At 40.3% G+C, this 19,833-nt stretch overlaps 2 long non-coding RNA genes across 4 annotated transcripts in view; both read left to right on the top strand.

Moving 5' to 3' along the window:
* The first annotated feature begins 9,138 nt into the window (after nt 1-9,138).
* Nucleotides 9,139-13,404, top strand: LOC309866426. The gene is made up of 4 exons (XR_014312652.1): nt 9,139-9,195; nt 9,367-9,458; nt 11,975-12,034; nt 13,300-13,404. It is a non-coding gene; the product is annotated as an uncharacterized lncRNA (long non-coding RNA).
* Nucleotides 13,405-14,244: 840 nt separating this feature from the next.
* The window catches only part of LOC309866423, a 63,472-nt gene continuing 57,883 nt past the window's right edge, over nt 14,245-19,833 (top strand). For all 3 annotated transcript variants that reach the window (XR_014312647.1, XR_014312648.1, XR_014312649.1), the window contains exon 1: nt 14,245-14,480. This is a non-coding gene — a long non-coding RNA (uncharacterized lncRNA). The remainder of the gene's footprint in view (nt 14,481-19,833) is intronic.

Raw genomic sequence — 19,833 nt, 5'->3', positions numbered from 1 at the left:
CTATTCTGACAGGTATGTGGAGATATTTTGTTATGGTTTTGATTTGCATTTACCTGATGATTAGTGATATTGAGCATCTTTTCATGTATCTGTTAACCTTCTGTATGTCTTTTTTGGAGAACTATCAATTCAGATCTTCTGCCCATTTTTAAATTGGGTTGTTATTGAGTTGTATGAATTTTTTTTAAAAGATATTATTTATTTGTTTGACAGAGAGGTCACAAGTTGGCAGAGAGGCAGGCAGAGAGAGAGAGAGGCAGAGAGACAGGCAGGAAACAGGCTCCCCGCTGAGCATAGAGCCTGTTGTGGGGCTCAATCCCAGGACCCTGAAACCATGACTCGAGCCGAATGTAGAGGCTTAACCCACTGAGCCACCCAGGTGCCCCAGAGTTGTATGAATTTTTTACATGTTTTGGATATTAGCCCTGATCAGGTATATAATTTGCAAATATCTTCCATTCAATAGGGTGAATTTTGCCTTTGCTGCTGGTTTCCTTTGCTGTGCAGAAGCTTTTCATTTTGATGTAGTCCCACTTATTTATTTTTGCTTTTATAGCCCTTGCCTTTGGAGTCAGATCCAAAAAAAATCACGAATACCGATGTCAAGGACATTACTACCTGTTTTATTCTGGGAGTTTTATGGTTTCAGGTCTTGCATTCAAGTTGTGTTAATTTTTATAAATGGTGCAAGATAATGGTCCAATTTCATTCTTTTGCAGGTAGCTGTCCAGTTTGTATAACATTTACTAGAGAGACTATCCTTTCCCCATTGTATATTCTTGCCTACTCTGTCATAAGTGAATTGGCCATATATGTGGGGGTTACTTCTGAGCTCTCTTTCCTGATTTCACTGATCCATGTGTCTGCTTTTATTCCAATACCATACTATTTTGATTGCTATAACTTTGTAGTATTGTTTGAAACCAGGGAATGTGATACCTCTGACTTCGTTCTTTCTCAAGACTGTTTTGGCTATTCAGGGTCTTTTGTGGTTCCATATAAATTTTAGTATTATTTGTCCTAGTCCAACTGCCACTGGAATTTTGATAAAGTTTGCAGTGAATCTGAAGATTATTTCGGGTAATATGGACATTTTAACAATATTTATACTTCCAATCCATGTTCATGGAATATTTTTCAATATCTTGAATTTCTTTCATCAGTGTCATATTTTTCAGTGTACAGGTCTTTCATCTCCTTGGTTAAATTTTTCCCTAGGTTTTTTATTTTTTCTAGTGCAGTTGTAAATGGGATAGTTTTCTTAATTTCTCTTTCTGATGATACATTATTGATATATAGAAATGCAACCGATTTTTATACATTAATTTTATATCCTACAAATTTACCAAATTCATTATTTCTAATAGTTTTTTGGTGGAGTCTTTAGGGTTTTCCATATATAGCATTATGTCATCTGCAAATAGTGTCAGTTTTACTTCTTCTTTTCCATTTTGTATGCCTTTATTTCCTTTTCTTGCCTAGTTGCTGTGGCAAAGATTGCAAATACTATGTTGAATAAAAGTAGGGATGGTGGTACCTGGCCAGCTCAGTCAGAAGAGCATGTGACTCTCGATTTTGGGATTGTGAGTTGAAGTCATATTGGGTGTAGAGGTTACTGAAAAATGAATACATAAAGAAAAAAAGTGGAGAGTGGGCATTCTTGTTTTTTTTTCTGATCGTAAAGGAAAAAGCTTTCACCTTGCAGCTTTTTACCATTAAGTGTAATATTAGCTACGCATTTGTCATATATGGTCTTTATGTATGCTGAGGTACATTCTCTCTATACTGTCTTTGTTGAGAGGTTTTTTTTGTTTTGTTTTGTTTTTAGAGTTTATTTATTTGATGGACAGAGATCACAAGTAGGCAGAGAGGCAGCAGAGAGAGAGGGGGAAGCAGGCTCCCCGCTGAGCAGAGAGCCCAATGTGGGGCTAGATTCCAGGACCCTGGGATCATGACCTGAGCCAAAGACAGAGGCTTTAACCCACTGAGCCACCCAGGTGCCCCTGTTGAGAGTTTTTAATCATAAATGAAGGTTGACTTTTGCCAAATGCTTTTTCTAAATTTATTTTTTTTTTTAAAGATTTTATTTATTTATTTATTTGACAGACAGAGATCACCAGTAGGCAGAGAGGCAGGCAGAGAGAGAGGAAGGGAAGCAGGCTCCCTGCAAAGCAGAGAGCCCGAATCAGGGCTAGATCCCAGGACCCTGTGATCATGACCTGAGCCAAAGGCAGGGGCTTTAACCCACTGAGCCACCCAGGTGCCCTTCTAAATTTATTGATATCATGATTATATTTTAATCTTTCATTTTTAAAATGTGGTATATCACATTTATTGATATGAGGATTTTAAACCATTCTTGGATCTCTGGACTAAATACCATTTGATCATGGTTTATGATCTTTTGAATACATGGTAGAATTCGATTTGCTAACATTTTGTTGAGGATTTTTTGTAACTATATTTATCAGGGATATCAGCCTGTAATTTATTTATCTTCTTTCTTTCTTTCTTTTTCTTTCTTTCCTTCCTTCCTTCCTTCTCTCTTTCTTGCTTTCTTTTAGATTTTATTTTTTATTGATCTCTGTACCAGTGTGGGGCTCAAACTTAACAACCCCTGGATTAGGAATCACATGCTTTACCAACTGAGCCAGCCAGCCAGGCACCCCTGGCCTATAATTGTGTGTGTGTGTGTGTGTGTGTGTGTGTGTGTGGTGTCCTTGTCTGGTTTTGGTATCAGGATAATGCTGGCCTCATAAAATGAGTTTGGAAGTATTCCTTCCTCTTCAGATTTCTGGAAGAGTTTGAGAAGTGAAGTGAAGCCATCTGGTCTTGGGCTTTTATTTGTTGGGAAGTTTTTGATTAGTGATCAAAACTCCTTACTATTCAGATTTTCTGTCTCTTCATGATTCAGTCTTGGAGGATTGTAAGTTACTAGGAATGTAGTCATTTTTTCTAAGTTGTCCAATATTTTGTCATATTGTTGCTCATGGTATCCCCTTATGATCATTTGTACTTCTGTGGTATCAATTGCAACTTCTCCTCTTTCATTTCTGGTTTTATTTATTTGGGTCCTCCTTTTTCTTGGTGAGTCTAGCTTAAGGTTTGTCAGTTTTATATATCTTTTCATTTTTTTTTAAAGATTTTATTTATTTATTTGACAGACAGAGATCACAAGTAGGCAGAGAGGCAGGCAGAGAGAGAGAGAGAGAAGCAGGCTTCCTGCGGAGCAGGGAGCCCGATGCGGGGCTCGATCCCAGGACCCTGAGATCATGACCCGAGCCGAAGGCAGCAGCCCAAACCACCTATATATCTTTTCAAAGAACCAGATCTTAGTTCCATGTATCATTTCTTTTACTTTTATTATTATTATTATTATTTTAAGATTTTATTTATTGTGGCTCCTGGATGACTCAGTCAGTTAAGTGTCTGCCTTCGGTTCAGGTCATGATCCCAGGGTGCTGGGATCGAGCCCCACAGTGGGCTCTTTGCTAGGCAGGAAGTCTGCTTCTCCCTCTTCTGCTGTCCCTCCCCTGGCTCTTACTCACTCATGCTTGCTCTCTCTCTGTCTCTCAAATAAATAAATAAATTTTTTTGTAGTTTAAATTAATTTTTTTAAAAAAATAAAGTTTTTATTTATTTATTTGAGAGAGAGACAGAGAGAGCGGGTGTGGGGGAGTGGCAGAAGGAAAGGGAGAGGGACAAGCACACTTCCTTCTCTGCAGGGAGCCTGATGTGGGGCTACATCCCAGGACCCTGAGATCATGACCTGAGCCACCCAGGCACCCCAGTTGTCTCCTTCCTTCTAATTTTGGGCTTTGCTTTTTCTTTTTTAGTTCCCTTTTAGGTGTAAAGTTAAAATGTTTATTTGATATTTTTCTTGTTTCTTGAGGTAGGTCTGTGTTGCTATGAACCTATGCAGCACTTTTGCTGCATCCCATAGATTATGGTATGTCATACATCTGTTTTCATTTGTCTCTGGGTGGTTTTTTAAAAATTTCTCCTTTGATTCCTTTTTTCACCCAGTAGTTGTTCAGGAATGTGTTGTTTAATCACCACATAGTTGTAGTTTTTTCAGTTTTTTTCTTGTAATTGAATTCTAGTTTTATTTTATTGTATTCAGAAGAGACACTTGATATGACTTCTGTCTTCTTAAATTTATTGAGATTTGTTTTGTGACCTAACATGTGGTCTCTTCTGGAGAATATTCCATGTGTACTTGAGAAGAATATGTATTCTGCTGCTTGTGGATGGAATGTTTTGTATATGTCTATATTAGTCCTTCTGGTCTAATTTGTCATTTAAAGTTGATATTTTCTTATTGATTTTCTGACCGGATGATTCATCCATTGTTGTAAGTGGAATGTGAAGGTCCTCTACTGTTATTGTATTGCTATCAGTTTCTCCCTTTAGATGTTAATATTTGCTTTATATATTTTGGTACTCCCATGTTGGGTGCATATGTATTTATAAATCTTGTGTTTTCCTGCTGGATTGACCCCTTTATCATTATATAGTGCCCCTCTTTGTCTTTTTTTTTTTTTTTAGATTTTATTTATTTATTTGACAGAGATCACAAGTAGGCAGAGAGACAGGCACAGAGAGAGGGAGAAGCAGGCTCCCCCGCTGAGCAGAGAGCCCGATGCGGCCCTATCCCAGGACCCTGGGATCATGACTTGAGCTGAAGGCAGAGGCTTTAACACACTGAGCCACCCAGGTGCCCCCATTCCACTTTGTCTTTTATTACAGTATTTGTTTTAAAGCCTGTTTTGTCTGGGGGCACCTGGCTGACTCAGTCGGTGGTGAATGCAACTCTTGATTTCAGGGTCATGTGCTCAAGCCCCATGATGGACATGGAGCCTACTTAAAAAATTTTAAAATTTATAGGGGGAGGGGGGTTGCGAGAAGGGGGGTGGGGTTATGGACATTGGGGAGGGTATGTGCTTTGGTAAGTGCTGTGAAGTGTGTAAACCTGGCGATTCACAGACCTGTACCCCTGGGGATAAAAATATATGTTTATAAAGAATAAAAAATTAAAAAAAAATTTTTTTAATTTAAAAAAAAGTCTATTTTGTCTAATACAAGTATGGTTTTACCAGTTTCTTTTTGTTTCCATTAGCATGGAATATCTTTTTCCATCCCTTCCCTTTTTTTTTTTTAATATTTTTTTTATTTATTTGACAGACGCAGATCACAAGTAGGCAGAGAGGCAGGCAGAGAGAGAGGGAAGAAGCAAGCTCCCTGCTGAGCAGAGAGTGCGATGCGGGACTCGATCCCAGGACCATGAGATAATGACCTGAGCTGAAGGCAATGGCTTTAACCCACTGAGCCACCCAGGCACCCCACCATCTCTTCCCTTTCAGTCTCTGTTTATTTTTACTTCTGAAGTGAGTTTCTTCTAAACAGTATATAGATGTGTCTTTTTATTTTATTTTATTTTTAAGATTTTATTTATTCATTTGAGAGAGAGACAGAGACAGAGAGAGGACAAGCAGGGGAGAGGCAGAGGGAGAGGGAGAAGCAGACTCTCCACAGAGCCGGGAGCCTGACATGGGGCTGGATCCCAGGACCTGAACATCATGACCTGAGCTGAAGGCAAACACCCAACCATCTGAGCCATCCAAGTGCCCATGTTGTGTTTTTTTAATTCATTCAGCCATCCATTCATTTTGAGTGGAGAAGTTAGTCCATATATATTTAAAGTAATTATGGATAGGTGTATATTTATTGTCATTTGTTAATTTTTTTTCTGGCTGTTTTTATTGTTCCTCTCAGTTCCTTTCTTTGTCTCTTTCTTTCTTCCCTTCCAGTCTGAAACTTTCTTCAGTGTTATATTTAAATTACTTTCTCATTTTCTTTTGTGTATTTTCTATAAGTTTTTTGCCTTCTCTTTACTGTGAGGTTCATATATACTATCTTATGTATATAACATATTAAGTTGATAGTAACAAATATGAACACATTCTAAAACTCTACTTTTCAGTCACCCATAAAATGTTGGTTTTGATATCACATTTTACATTTTTTAATTTTATGTATCCTTTAACTATGTGGTTTAGTTTTACTCTTTTTTACTTTTAACCTTCACATTAGCTTTATACATGGTTAATCCACTACCTTGTATATATTTGCCCTTTCCAATGAGACTTTTACTTTTATATGTTGTCTTGTATTAACTAGTGCTACTTCTTTTCAGATTAAAGAAGTCTCCTTAACATTTCTTATAAGGCTGATTTAGTAGTGAACTCCTTTAGTTTTCACTTCTCTGGAAATCTCTGCATCTCACCTTCATTTCTGAATGATAACCTTGCTGGGTAGAGTATTCTTGGTTGGAAGTCTTTTCCTGACTTTGAATATGTTATGTTTCTTCCTTCTGGCCTGCAGTATTTCTGCTGGTACCTCTATAGGTTTTCGTGTATAGTAACAATTTGTTTTTCTCTTGCTGCTTTTAAGAGTCTCTCTCTTTAACTTTTGTCATTTTAATTATACTTTTTCTGTGTATCATTTTTGGGTTCATTTTATTTGGAACTTTCTGGGCTCCCTGAACCTGGATGTTTCCTTTCATAGGAAGTTTTAGAGAAGTTTTCGGTTATTGTTTCTTCAAATATGTTTCTGCCCGTTTCTGTCTTCTCTTTCTGGACCCCAATAATGTGAATGTTATTTCACAGAAGTTTCTTAAGTTATCTGCATTGTTTCTTTTCTTTAAAGATTTTATTTATTTATTTGAGAATGAGAAAGTGAGAGAGAGCATGATGGAGAGAAGTCAGAGGGAGAAGCAAACTTCCATGGAGCTGGGAGCCTGATGTGGGACTCAGTCCCAAGATTCCGGGACATGACCTGAGCTGAAGGCAGCCACTTAACCAACTGAACCACCCAGGCACACACATACCCCACCTTTTTTTCTTTTCCTTTCTTTTTCCTATTTGGAAAATAGGAAAAAAAAATTTTCTAGATTAAAAAAATAGGAAAAAATAGTTTCCAAATATTTCCTATTTGGAAAAAATAAGAAAAAATATTTTGGGTGGATTCCATTGCCTTTTCTTGCAGCTTACTGATTCATTCTACTTCATCCAGTTTGCTGTTGAACCCCTCTATTGAAGTATATTTTTTCAGTTCGGCTATTTTATTCTTTACCTTTGCAACTTCTGTTGGTACTTTGTAAATATTTTCTAGCTCCCTTTATTGAAGTTCTCCCTATGTTCATTCTTCTCCCAAGTTCATTTAGTTTTTATGGTCATTACTTTGAATTCTTTATAGCCTAGATTACTTATCTTTGTATTATTAAGGTCTTTTTCTGAGGTTTATGTTGTTCTTTCATTCGAAACATACTTTTTCATTTTGCTTGACTCTGTTTCTATGTATTAGACAAAAGAGCTACCTCTCTCAGTCTTGAAGGAGTGGCCTTGGTAGGTGATAAATATTCTAGTTTAACTTTGCCCTCATTCTTGCTTGTCTCTGAAACCTTTGTGATAGTCTAAACTGCCTGATTTATTCTAATGTCCTGTTGTTGAGGGTGTGCCAAGACTTGTCAGTGTTCCAAGGGGAGGAATCTCATTTTGCACCTAGTTTGAAGCATATTGAAAGCAAAGCCTTCAGGTAGCAGCTTTTTTTTTTTTTTCCCTTAAGATTTTATTTTTAAGTAATCTCTACATCTAACTTGGGACTCAAACTCACAACTCTATCAAGAGTCACATGCTCTACCAGCAGAACCAGCCAGGAACCCTGGTAGCAACTTTGAAAATATGCAAATATATATAGTACTGTCGGGCTGCAGTCATAATCCCTGCTGGCCTCAAGACCAGGAGATCTGGAGGTACCCCCTGAGTGACAGTTGCAAAACTTGGGATTCCAAATGAGTGTATAAGCTTCCTTCTGGGAGGTCTTATTGAGCTGTTGTGAGGCCAAGGGAGTGTTGAGGATGGTGTCTCCCTGCTTACATTCCCTGGGTTACTCTGTAACCTCAGCAAGGCAGTCGGATAGTGCAACCACTGTGCACTCCCAGCTGTCTTAGCATGGCAGCAGGAGAGAGCCTGGATGTGCCTACTTAGACTCTAGATGTTTGGGAAGCCTAAAGTCTGTCCCTCAGGCTGCAACTCCAAACTAAATAAATAGGCCTTTTTCACAAGACTGGGGTTGTGTTTCAGTCTGCTGTTTATTAATTTTTATTTTAGGGAGAGAGTGTGCAAGCAAGGGGATGGACAAAGGAGGAGGGGAGAGAATTTCAAACAGACTCCATGCTGAGTGTAGAGCCTGACGCAGGGCTCCATAACATGACCTGAAATCATGACCTCAAGATCATGACCTGAGCTGAAACCAAGAGTCGGTCACTCAGCTGACTGACCCAACCAGATACCTCCAGTCCACAGTCTATGCAGTGCCCTTAGCAGGGAGGGAGGCATGGCTGGCCAAGAACTGTCTCTCTAATTGTTACATTCCTGTGGAGCTCAAATATGCCAGCCCCTTTGGCCACCAGGGCCAGCTGATCAAGGGCGGCCCCCGCTAGCACCCATAGTTTTAGCTAGATGGCTGGAGAGTATGGGGGTATACTCACTGGCATTGGAAAGGCAGCAAGAAAATGTCTTGACTGCACACATCTGCGAGCTTCAGGAATACACTGGGAGAATACTCTGTGTGCCTGTACCGGCTTTAACCTGGGAGCAGGACAATGCCACAGCAGTTCGTGTCTGCCCACCCTGGCTAGGGACCATGGGAGTGCTGCAGCCACCTGCACTCTGTAACCTCAGCAAGGCAGTCGGATAGTGCAACCACTGTGCACTCCCAGCTGTCTTAGCATGGCAGCAGGAGAGAGCCACGTGGGAGGTTGCCCACCTGCGCTGGTAGGATAGGTGGAAAGTGCAAAAGTGGCATCTGCCAACACCTCCATCTCTGGGGAGGGTTTCAGCTGTTCCCTGCCCCTCAAGCAGATGCTTTTATGTTAGCAAATGAATCTCCTTCACATACAGACCTAGGCACTTTTCAAACTGCTATTTTTTCCCTGAGTACTATGGCAAGTGAGACCGCATGAGGGCCCTTTAAAAGGATAATTTCAGTTCCATATAGGACTTTGGGTCCCTTGAACATCAGCCCTGTTTGTTTTCTAAGCCAGATGCTTTGGAGGCTCATCTCTCTGGTGCAGATCCCAAGGGTTGAGGTGCCTGATGGATAATACAAACACTCCTCTGGAAGAAGTACCAGGTGGGTGAGATCCCTCCCTACTGTGTGTCACTGAGCTGGGAATAAGGTTTTTGGCAAGACTGTCTCTACCTCTCCTACCTGTCCCATTGTGGGGTTTTTTTTTTTTTTTTTGGTTTTTTAATCCTTTTTTGGAGGGAGAAGCAGATCATTTAATTTTCAGATCCCTTTCAGAGAGAAATGATCCATATGTAGCAGCAGATTTGGTGTTTTGAAGAAAAGAGGTGAGTTTGGGATCTTCCTCTGCTGCCATCTTGCCATACTTGGTATATTTTCAAATGCAGGTTTTTGAAAGTACAGTAGAATGAACAACCTATCTTGGAGGGGGCATTTTTTTTTTCATTGTGGCCCAAAATACATAACATAGGGGTTCCTGGGTGGCTCAGCCAGTTGAGTGTCTGCCTTCAGCTCAGGTCATGATCCCAGGGTCCTGGGATCAAGCCCTGCATCTGACTTTGCACTTGGTGGGGAACCTGCTTCTCCTTCTCCCTTAGCCCTGCTTGTGCTCTCTCTCTCTTCAAATAGATAAATAAAAATTTTTTAAAAATATACACAATATAAAATTTGTCATCTTAACCTTTTAAAACATACCTTTTTTGTATGTGGATATTCAAGGACTTTGAAGATATTTAAGATCAGGATGGGAGATGGACTCAGAGTTACATTGTTGGAAGGGGGTTAGAAGCCATTTTTAGAGTCATGCAATATATTAATCTTATAAATTTTTTTTTTAGAATTTTACTTATTTATTTGACAAAGATCACAAGTAGGCAGAGAGACAGGCAGAGAGAGACAAGGAAGCAAGCTCTCTGCTCAGCAGAGAGCCCAATGCGGGGCTCAATCCCAGGACCTTGGGATCATGACCTGAGCCGAAGGCAGAGGCTTTATTTAACCCACTGAGCCACCCAGGCACCCCTAATATTATAAATTAAACACCAATGTTTTAAGCACCAATGTCATTAAGACCATCTCTTGCTTTCCATAGGCACACGTTCAAAGAGCCATTGCGGGTGTGATCAAGAGCTGTCATCAGGGCTGCCGGGTGACTCCGTCAGTTAAATGTCTGCCATCAGCTCAAGTCATGATCCCCAGGTCCTGGGATTGAGTCCCACCTTCAGGCTTCTGGCTCAACAGGGATCCTGCTTCTCCCTCTGCCTGCCACTCCCCGTACTTGTGCGCCCCGCCCTCTCCCCCCGCCACACACACATAAATAAATAAGGCTATCCTCGTTCTTGTGGGCTCTCAGATTGGACAACTGGGGATTTTCTTTTGAATTTCCCTCCTCTGAATTCTGTCACTCATTCCTCTTGGTTTCCTACTGCCACAACTCTAAGCCAAGTTCAGCTGACAAGGAAGGAGCATTCTAGGAAATGGTCGAGGATCTGTTTATGTTATAAAGTACAGTTTCAAAGTTACAGTTGAATCCATACAAGAAACCTGTAACGACCACTTCAAGTATGATGATTTCTGTGTTTGCCTTTTAGATCCATAATACTTGGTTCCTCCTTTAGCAATCCAGTGTGATTTTTTTTAATTAATTTATTTATTTGAGAGAGAGACACAGAGTGAGAGAGGGAACACAAACAGGGGGAGTAGGAGAGGTAGGCTCCCCAGCTGAGCAGGGACCCCGACCCCAGGACTCGATCCCAGGACCCCTGGGATGAGGACCTGAGCCAAAGGCAGCCACTTAATGACTGAGCCCCCCATGTGGCTCAGTGTGATTTTCAGTGGGAAGAAGGATGCAGCCTCCACTCCAAGCAGGCTTGACTTTTATTCAAAGACCACCTATGTCACAAACTCAAAACCTCTTTCCTTTACCTGAAATGCTGCTGTTCTTTCCTTCTATCTAGCTATATAATGCCTGTAATCAAGGTTCATGTCTTTCATCAAGATGACTTGGGAGTCATCTCTCTTCAATGGCTGTAGCTTTAACTTCTAATATCAGAAACATAGTAGCCGTATTTCTTCCTTTAACCAAAGCTAGTTAGAAGCAAAAAGAAAGGGAAGCTGCTACACAGATAGCAACAGAAACAAATGATTTTGAAAACTCTTAACAAGGTTCAAGCCCACTCTTTCCAGTTGTTCCTAAAGGCTACCTCGGCAGCCTTACCTTTGTAATCATGGACTGTTGAATCCTTCCGTGGGTTTAATGAACCAATAAATTCCCCTTTCTATTTAAGTGTGTTTGAGGTGGACTTCCTTTATTTTCAAATAAAATACAATCACATAGGTGGCTGAGGCAGAATTAGAATCAGAAGCCAGATTTGTTTACTGATCTACAACTTTGCTCACAAACGGTGCTGTTGTTCCTATGCTGATCTCCTAATTCTGTTTTTTTTTTTTGTTTTTTTTTTTTTGTTTTTTTTAAATCTCTGCTAATGTACTGCGAAGAGCAGAGTGGACACAAAGTGAGAGTTGATGGGTTACTATGAGTATGTGCAGTTCACTGTGTCACCTGGAGCTAGGTTTAAAGCCTGGATCTGCCCCCGACTTCCTCTGTGATCTTTCACAAGTAAATCACTTATAATCTCAGAGGCATAAATCTTCCTTGAAAAATGGGAAGAATAGCAGTCATGTCTACCTTATAGGATTATGGAAAGACTAAAATGACATTATATAGGCAGGAATTTTTTTTTAAGATTTTATTTATTTTTTCGAGAGAGAACAAAAGTGAGATCATAGAGGGAGAGGGGAGGCGAACACTTGGCTGAGCAGAGAGCCTGATGTGGGGCTTGATCCCAGGACTCTGGGATTGTCCTAAGATTGTCTTGGATTGTCCTAGGATCAGGACCTGAGCCGAAGGCAGATGCTTAACCAATTCAGCTGTCCGGGCACCCTATAGGTAAGAAATGTTTAAGTTATAAAGTGAATTAACAACCACAAACATATAATTATAGTAGTTATAGAAAATTGGACTGAGGGTGTGCGGAGGACAAAATATGCCTTGGAACTTTTATTTAAAGAACTAAGTATGATCTCTTACTATCATCTTAACATCATCATTCAAATATCCGTCGTGATCTCCAACTCAGCATATTCAGACAGAACACACTGTCTTCGTCATACCTCTCCCAACATTCGCCACTCCCTTGAATCTGTTCTCCACACTTTCACAACTGCTTTCTGAAAGGCAAACTTGATCCCAGTTCTGCCCCTGCTTAAAATCCTCCAGTTTTTCCCTATTGCCTTGAGGATAAAATTCAAATTTTACTTTGGCATTCATGACAAACTAAATTTACATTGTCCAGGATAGGATAGATGAGGAAAAACAGGTGACTGAGGTCTAATTTCTTCAGAACTTTGATTTCACAGAGCCTGGTTCACATCCTACCTGGCTTTTTTTTTTTTTTCCTTCTCCCTCCCCACCTCCTGGCCTGCCCTATGATCTATGAAAGCTGAGGGACTTTGATGGGCAGAGTGAGGGAAGCCAGGTGTTTTTCAGGCCTCACATAGACAGTCTTCATCACCCTGCCCCTGCCTGTCTCTTCTACCACTGCCCAGATACCCTCATTCCTCAGTCACTTATTCTTAAATGAAGCTCCCTGAAATAGTCTGAGCTCCGGCATACCTCTGTTTCCCTCCATATTATTCCTTTCTGTCTTGAACTCACTTCTTCCATTTCTTATCTGACTGAATTCTTCAAGACCATGACTTAATTGCAGACAGGAACAATACCCTTGATTTCTACATCCCTAGCACCTAAATGCGTACTGAATAACTGCATGACCAACATAAATGAATGGGGTTTGGGGATCTATTCCTACAGAACTCCCCTAACAAGTTATTGAAACTTAAAGAGATTGTTAAGATGTTTATGAACTTGATCACTTGGCTTTGGCTTATTCTCAACGCAGCTGTAGGTTATATGAGATCATTTTCTTATCTGCTCCTTATACACATCTTTGAGACCTGATGATCCTTAGAGATGTTATATTTTCTGGAAGAACCAGTGTGTCCAGTATCTACTTGGTAATACATTCTTTGGAATTACTTGACTAAATGATCACTGACAGGCATGAAGAAAGTGAAGCTTTTCTAGTTTTCGTAATAAAGGTAGTAGTTATTGGCTCTTTTGACACAACATGTACTATCTGATGTGTTTTATAGGTAGTAACCAATTTAATCCTCTTAAAAGTCCTGTAAAGTTAGTCTTTCTATGTTCATATTCCACATGAAAAACTGGGGCACAGAAACATGGAATATGCTCAAGGTCGCAGAGCTAGTAAGTAGAAGAGCCTACTTTCAGATGTCAGAAACTTTCAGATGTTCAGAACCCATACTCTGAACACATTATTCTATCTTACCTCCCAAGAACTCTTAAAACTGTCAGATCGTCTTTGCTGTTCTCTTATTACCATCATATTTAGGAGATTCTGTATTCTGCTTTGCAGTAAACAACAGTCAATTGACTTCTAATCCTGAGCCTCTCATGTTATATTTAGTTGATAATTAGATATAATAAACATATGTTACACAAAATGCCACATGCAGCCACAAAGGAAATAGAATAATTTTCCATGTATTTTAATTAAAAGAATGAATATTGGACTGTGTGGGTGGCTCAGTAAGTTAATTGTCTGACTTCTGGTTTCAGCTTAGGTCATGATCCTGCATCAGGCTCTACACTGAGCATGGAGTCTGCTTCAGATTCTCTCTCCATCTCCTTCCCTCTCTCTCTCTCCCCCAAATAAATAAATACAATTAAAAAAAAAAAAGAGAGAATATTGAGTGCCTTTCAAGTGTGAAGCATTAGACTAAGGGCCAGAAAATACACAAAGGAATAAAACACTGTCTTGACCTCAAAGAATAAATGATCTAGGACAGATTTTAAAATGTATACAACTTGCTGTAATTTAACAAAAAAAAACCCCTATTTTTAATGCTTTAAGGAAGGTACAGACACTCTTAGGGGAATAATAATGCAGAGATTAATTCCCAGACAGGGAAGGAATGGTATTTGTGTTGGACAGAAACTGAAGAGGGGGGGATTTGGAGGGAAAATATCTGAGGTACAGAAAAAGTAAATGGGCAAGCACAACAAGACTGGAGAAAGAAAAAAACCTTTAAAAAGGGTTAGAAGATTTAGAAGGCTTCATGGGAGGAAGAGGTGAGATTAGACCTCATTGTGGAAAGACTTAAATGCTAACCTAAGGAATGTGGACTTTATTCTTAGGTAACAGAGAGAAAAAAAAAAAAAAAACCAAAACAACAACAACAAAGAATGCAAAAGAATGCTGAGATTGGAGGAACAATCTTTAGGAAGATGAACTTACCGGCAATGTGAGAAGGTAAATAAAACTGGAGGCTGAGGAGACTAGTTCATAATGGGCAAGGATGAGGTTAATAAGGGCATGAACAAGAGCAGCGGCAACGTGAGGAAAGGAGATGGCAGGTGCGAGGTACTCAGAGATTATCTGTCTAGAATGAAATAATGGGAAATCAGTTTAAGAAATGACATATTCAAAGACAGTGTCAAATGAAAAATCTGAAAAAAAGTATCCAGTGTGAATGGGGCCACTGTAATAAGGAGAACCCTCTGACCATGAGGACTGCAAGTATCTCAGAAGTTGGGCAAAGGGTTTTTCTTTTATAGAGAGAGGTGAACAAAGGTAGCATGAACCAGGTGTGGGGACAGGAGATGGAAGCGTCATCTACACAACAGTAGATGAGACAATGTTTTACCCCAAGGCCAGTCTCTTGCCAGGCAGCTGCCTACAAGGAAGGACAGTGTGCTGACTCAGGCTCAGGGTGGGCCAAAGTTCAGGGACCTGGGGAAGGAAAGCAGCTTAAGGGAGGTTTAGTTACTGTCATTTTGTTCCTGTTGATCAGTAAGGACAACAGTAGTTCAGCTAGTCACTTACAAGACAAAAGAATGGGAATTTGGAGGGTCTGTGTCTTCACTGTCAGAGGTAAACAAGGCAGGCATCTCACCTGAGGCTCCTGGGGAAGGGTGGTTCCTTGGAGTAAGCTCTTTTCAAAAAAGGGTGAGGGGATTTCTTAACCTTCAGGTAAAGTTCTACATTATCAAATAAAATAAGGAGGCACTACTTTATACTGAGACTCCCACTGAGGAGTAAAAGTGTTAGCATTCTTTGACCTAAACCTATTTGTGTTTCATTTCAACACCTAGTGGTCGTCCACTCTGATACAGCCACGTCCAGTAACAGGACAGACTCCGGGGCAGGTTTCCCTGGCTAGCTGAAAGGAGAGCATTCCTTTTGAAACTTTTCAGGACCCAAAAGGGCATAAAATGGAAATCCTATTCAGATATCTTTCAGTTCGCAAAAATGGTACTGTTATGGGTCTTTCATATAAGCAAAGTGGCATAATGCAGACTTTCAAAAAGTGGGAGATACCTATTTTTTAAGATTTTATTTATTTATTTTAGTGGGGGAGGAAGAGGGGAAGGGTCAGAGGTGGGGGTAGAGAGAGAATTAAGCAGGCTCTACAGTGGAGATCATGCCAAAGCCAAGAGTTGGACGCTTAACCAACTGAGCCACCCTGGGGCTCTGAGATACCAACTTTTAAAATTTATTTGGAGCATGGTCATGCCATTGTTTTCAAAGTTTAATGTCGGGATGCCTGGGTGGCTCAGTTGGTTAAGCAGCTGCCTTCGGCTCAGGTCATTATCCCAGCGTCCTGGGATCGAGTCCCACATCGGGCTCCTAGCTCAGCGGGGAGCCTGCTTCTCCCTCTGCCTCTGCCTGCCATTCTGTCTCCCTGTGCTCGCTCTCTCCCCCTCTCTCTCTCTGATAAATTAAAAAAAAAAAAATTTCAAAGTTTAATGTCCTAGGCTAGTCAGTAAGAGTAAAAGTGGTTGACAGATACTAAAATTGTTGCTGTAAGGTAAACTGCAAATGACAGATCTTGGGCTTTGAACTTGCAGTTTGAACACTGCAGTTTTGATTGTTGCCAGTTCAGGGATAATAGGAAAAGTCAGAATGAAGTTTGTCAGAGCTTATGGACTGTTGATATGCAGGTACCTAAGGTTATAATTATATCTGACAGTGCTCTATTTATAGTATATACTTATAATATACCTGTGAGCAAGGTTCTCTTGCAAGTGGCAGAAACCTAACTTAAACTAACATAAAAGGTCAACTGCTGCTAGATTCAGAGTCTCAGACGATGTCATTGGAATACTGTCATACACTTGCTCTCAGCCTTGCCTTCTTGCTCTTTTTGCCTTTATTCTCACATAGGCTTTCTCTAAGCACTCAGATAGGCAGCTGGCAGAGTTGGCCATCTGCACCTTTAAGCTTATATTTCCTCAAAGCTGAAGATTTCTTCAACATTATTAGCAAATGTCCCAAAGAGGACTGTGACTGACCCTGGTGGTTCCCTCCACATGGCCAATCCCTGTTGCCATGGATATACGGGATCTAGCTAGGTCTGTACCACCTGTTTACTCCTAAAGTGATGGTGGTGGTATATGCCAAGTGCATGCTTGGTGGAAAGGGTGTATGGAATCAGCCCTGTCTGTGGAGTATGGATTCTCCACAAGAATACAGGGGGAAGATGTGTACTGGCCAGGACTGTAGCTATCATAATTCACTACTGATAAGAGAGTGGCCGTTTAAGTCCAGCATCTTGCATGTCTTTTGTTTGAAGATTTTGTTTTTAAGTAATCTCTACACCTGGGGTGCCTGAGTGGCTCAGTTGTTAAGCCTTTGGCTTGGGTCATAATCCCAGGGTCCTGGGATCGAGCCCAGCATCCGGATCCCTGCTTGGTGGGAAGCCTGCTTCTCCCTCTCCCACTCCCCCTACTTGTATTCCCTCTCTCACTGTGTCTCTGTCAAATAAATAAATAAACAAACAAATGAACAAATAAATAAATAACAATCTCTACATCTAACATGGGGTCTGAATTTACAATGCTGAGATCAAGAGTTGCACACTCTACCGACTGAGCCAGTCAGTGCCCTCATCTTGCATTTGTTACTCACAAAAATAATTTCAAATCCTCAATAGACACTGCTTATTTTCAAATTCTTAAACTTTGGAATTATCTTTCCAAGAAATTATTGTCCTTCTTATGACATATAAAACATTTTGGTGTGTGGCTCTAGTGAGCACTCAACAATGTTTCGTTCAACAGTCAGCCTTATTAATAGAATTTCTCAAGAAAGTCATGTATTGCAGCAGTACATAATACAAAGTGCTATGATTTATGCAAAATGTTTCACTTTTTTTTCTTTAAAAAAAATTTATTTGAGAGACAGAGCATAAGCAACAGAGAGGGGCAAGGGGAGAAGGAGACTGCCTGCTGACCATGGACCCCCAACTCAGGGCCCTATCCCAAGACCCCAAGGTCATGACCCAAGCAGAAGTCAGATGCCTAACCAACTGAGCGACCCAGACACCCCTCACAAACTTTCTGATCAATGTCTCTGCAACTTCAATACTCAAGCTTTTTTTTAATTGGTTTTATTGATTGTTCAAGACTAATTATTCTGCTTTGCTTAAGGCAGGTATTGTTGCCCAGGATACCAAATAGGACCCAAGTATTTCTGACTAGATTTTGGAGATCATTTAGAGACAGTTTCATCTATTAACTCCCCGGTTTTCTTCCCGGTTTCCATTTTGAGTTGTAAACTATTAAATTCTTTTATTCTCTACCTCCCATGAGATTCTTTTTTTTTTTTTTTTTTTAGATTTTATTTATTTTTTTACAGAGAGAGATCACAAGCAGGCAGGAAGGCAGGCAGAGAGAGTAGGAAGCAGGCTCTCTGCAGAGCAGAGAGCCCGATGCGGGGCCCGATCCCATTATGTTGGGATCCTGACCTGAGCCGAAGGCAGAGGTCCCAACCCACTGAGCCACCCAGGTGCCCCCTCCCATGAGATTCTGAGCCTGGTCATTATACTTACAGAATTTGATTTCCCCTGTATGTTGTGTTGAAGGTGGTTAGGAGATAAACCTTAGAGACAAATAGAAGTGGGTTCAATTCCTAGCTCTGTTATTTGCTAGAGGTGTGATCTTGGAACAGGTAATAATGCTTATTATCTCAAAGGGTTTTTGTGGAGAAAAAAAAGAGGTTATTTATGGAAAAATGACCTCAGGGTCATTGTGAGATGGAGCCCCATATTCAGCTCTGTGCTGGGTGTGGAGTCTGCTTAAGTTTCTCTCTCCCTCTGCCCCTACCCCCTGCTTGCTCTTGCTCTCTCTCCCTCTCTAAAATAAATAAATCTTTTTTTTTTTAAGATTTTATTTATTTATTTGACAGAGAGAAATCACAAGTAGATGGAGAGGCAGGCAGAGAGAGAGAGAGAAGCAGGCTCCCTGCTGAGCAGAGAGCCTGATGCGGGACTCGATCCCAGGACCCCGAGATCATGACCCCAGCCGAAGGCAGCGGCTTAACCCACTGAGCCACCCAGGCGCCCTAAAATCTTTTTTTTTTTTTTTTAAGATTTTATTTATTTATTTGACAGAGAGAGATCACAAGTAGGCAGAGAGGCAGGCAGAGAGAGAGGAGGAAGCAGGCTCCCCGCTGAGCAGAGAGCCCAATGCGGAACTCCATCCCAACACTTTGAGATCATGACCTGAGCCAAAGGCTCTCTTTTGGAGTTTTCATTGTAGCATTATTATTTTTTTTTTTAAGATTTTATTCATTTGGGGGCACCTGGGTGGCTCAGTGGGTTAAGCCTCTGTCTTCGGCTCAGGTCATGATCTCAGGGTCCTGGGATCAAGTCCCGCATTGGGCTCTCTGCTCAGCCGGGAATCTGCTTCCCTCTTTCTCTCTCCCTGCCTCCCTGCCTACTTGTGATCTCTGTCAAATAAGTTAAATCTTAAAAAAAAAAAATTATTCATTTGACAGAGAGAGAGAGAGCACAAGCAGAGGGAGAAACAGGCTGTAGAAGAAGGAGAAGCAGACTCCCCACTGAGCACAGAGCCTGATCCAGGGCTCAAACACAGGATTCTGAGATCATGACCTGAGCAGAAGGCAGATGCATAATTGATTGATCCACCTGGGCACCCTAAAATGAAAATTTTAAATACACAAAAAGCATTAATTGCCCTGTCTAGTAAATTTTTGTAATTTTTGTTTAATGACAGATAATCCTGCTGCTCCTCATTCTAGTGACTTTTCTATTAACTTTTTATTTTAGCTCTTCTATTTTCTCACATCCCTTTTTCTAGATAGATTCCTGTCTTTTGGTCACTGAAAGAAAATTTATTTGAATAATGAAAGATTCTAAAATAACTCAATACGTCACTTGAAAAACTGGTTTGGAGAGTAAAATGAATTTGTCAAGTCAGTTTCTTTTAGAGCTGGTATTTAAAATTGGCAGTTATGAAGTACATGATACATCAAGAGACAGCTTGTCTATAAAACATATAGGCAACTGTAACTGAAATTCTAGAAATTTACAGCCCAAGGAACCCTATGTTGGATTCCCTTGTCATTGTTGCACTGTGTCTCATGGCATTTTTATGAAAAAAAAAAAAAAAAATAGAAAAGTTGAAGAAAGGCATACTATGAAAATAAAAGAAACATAAAAATTAGAAATATTTTATTGCAACACTGAAGAATGAATAATGTTGTTAATGGGAGCTGTGTAATAAACTTTGTATATTGAATTGATTAGATAAGTACTTTAAATTTGAGAAATACCACTCCCAAGTCTATATTACATCATGTT

Source organism: Mustela nivalis (genome assembly GCF_964662115.1).
Source record: "Mustela nivalis genome assembly, chromosome: 6".
Taxonomy (NCBI): Eukaryota; Metazoa; Chordata; class Mammalia; order Carnivora; family Mustelidae; genus Mustela; species Mustela nivalis.
This window is presented reverse-complemented; position numbering and strand designations above follow the sequence as displayed.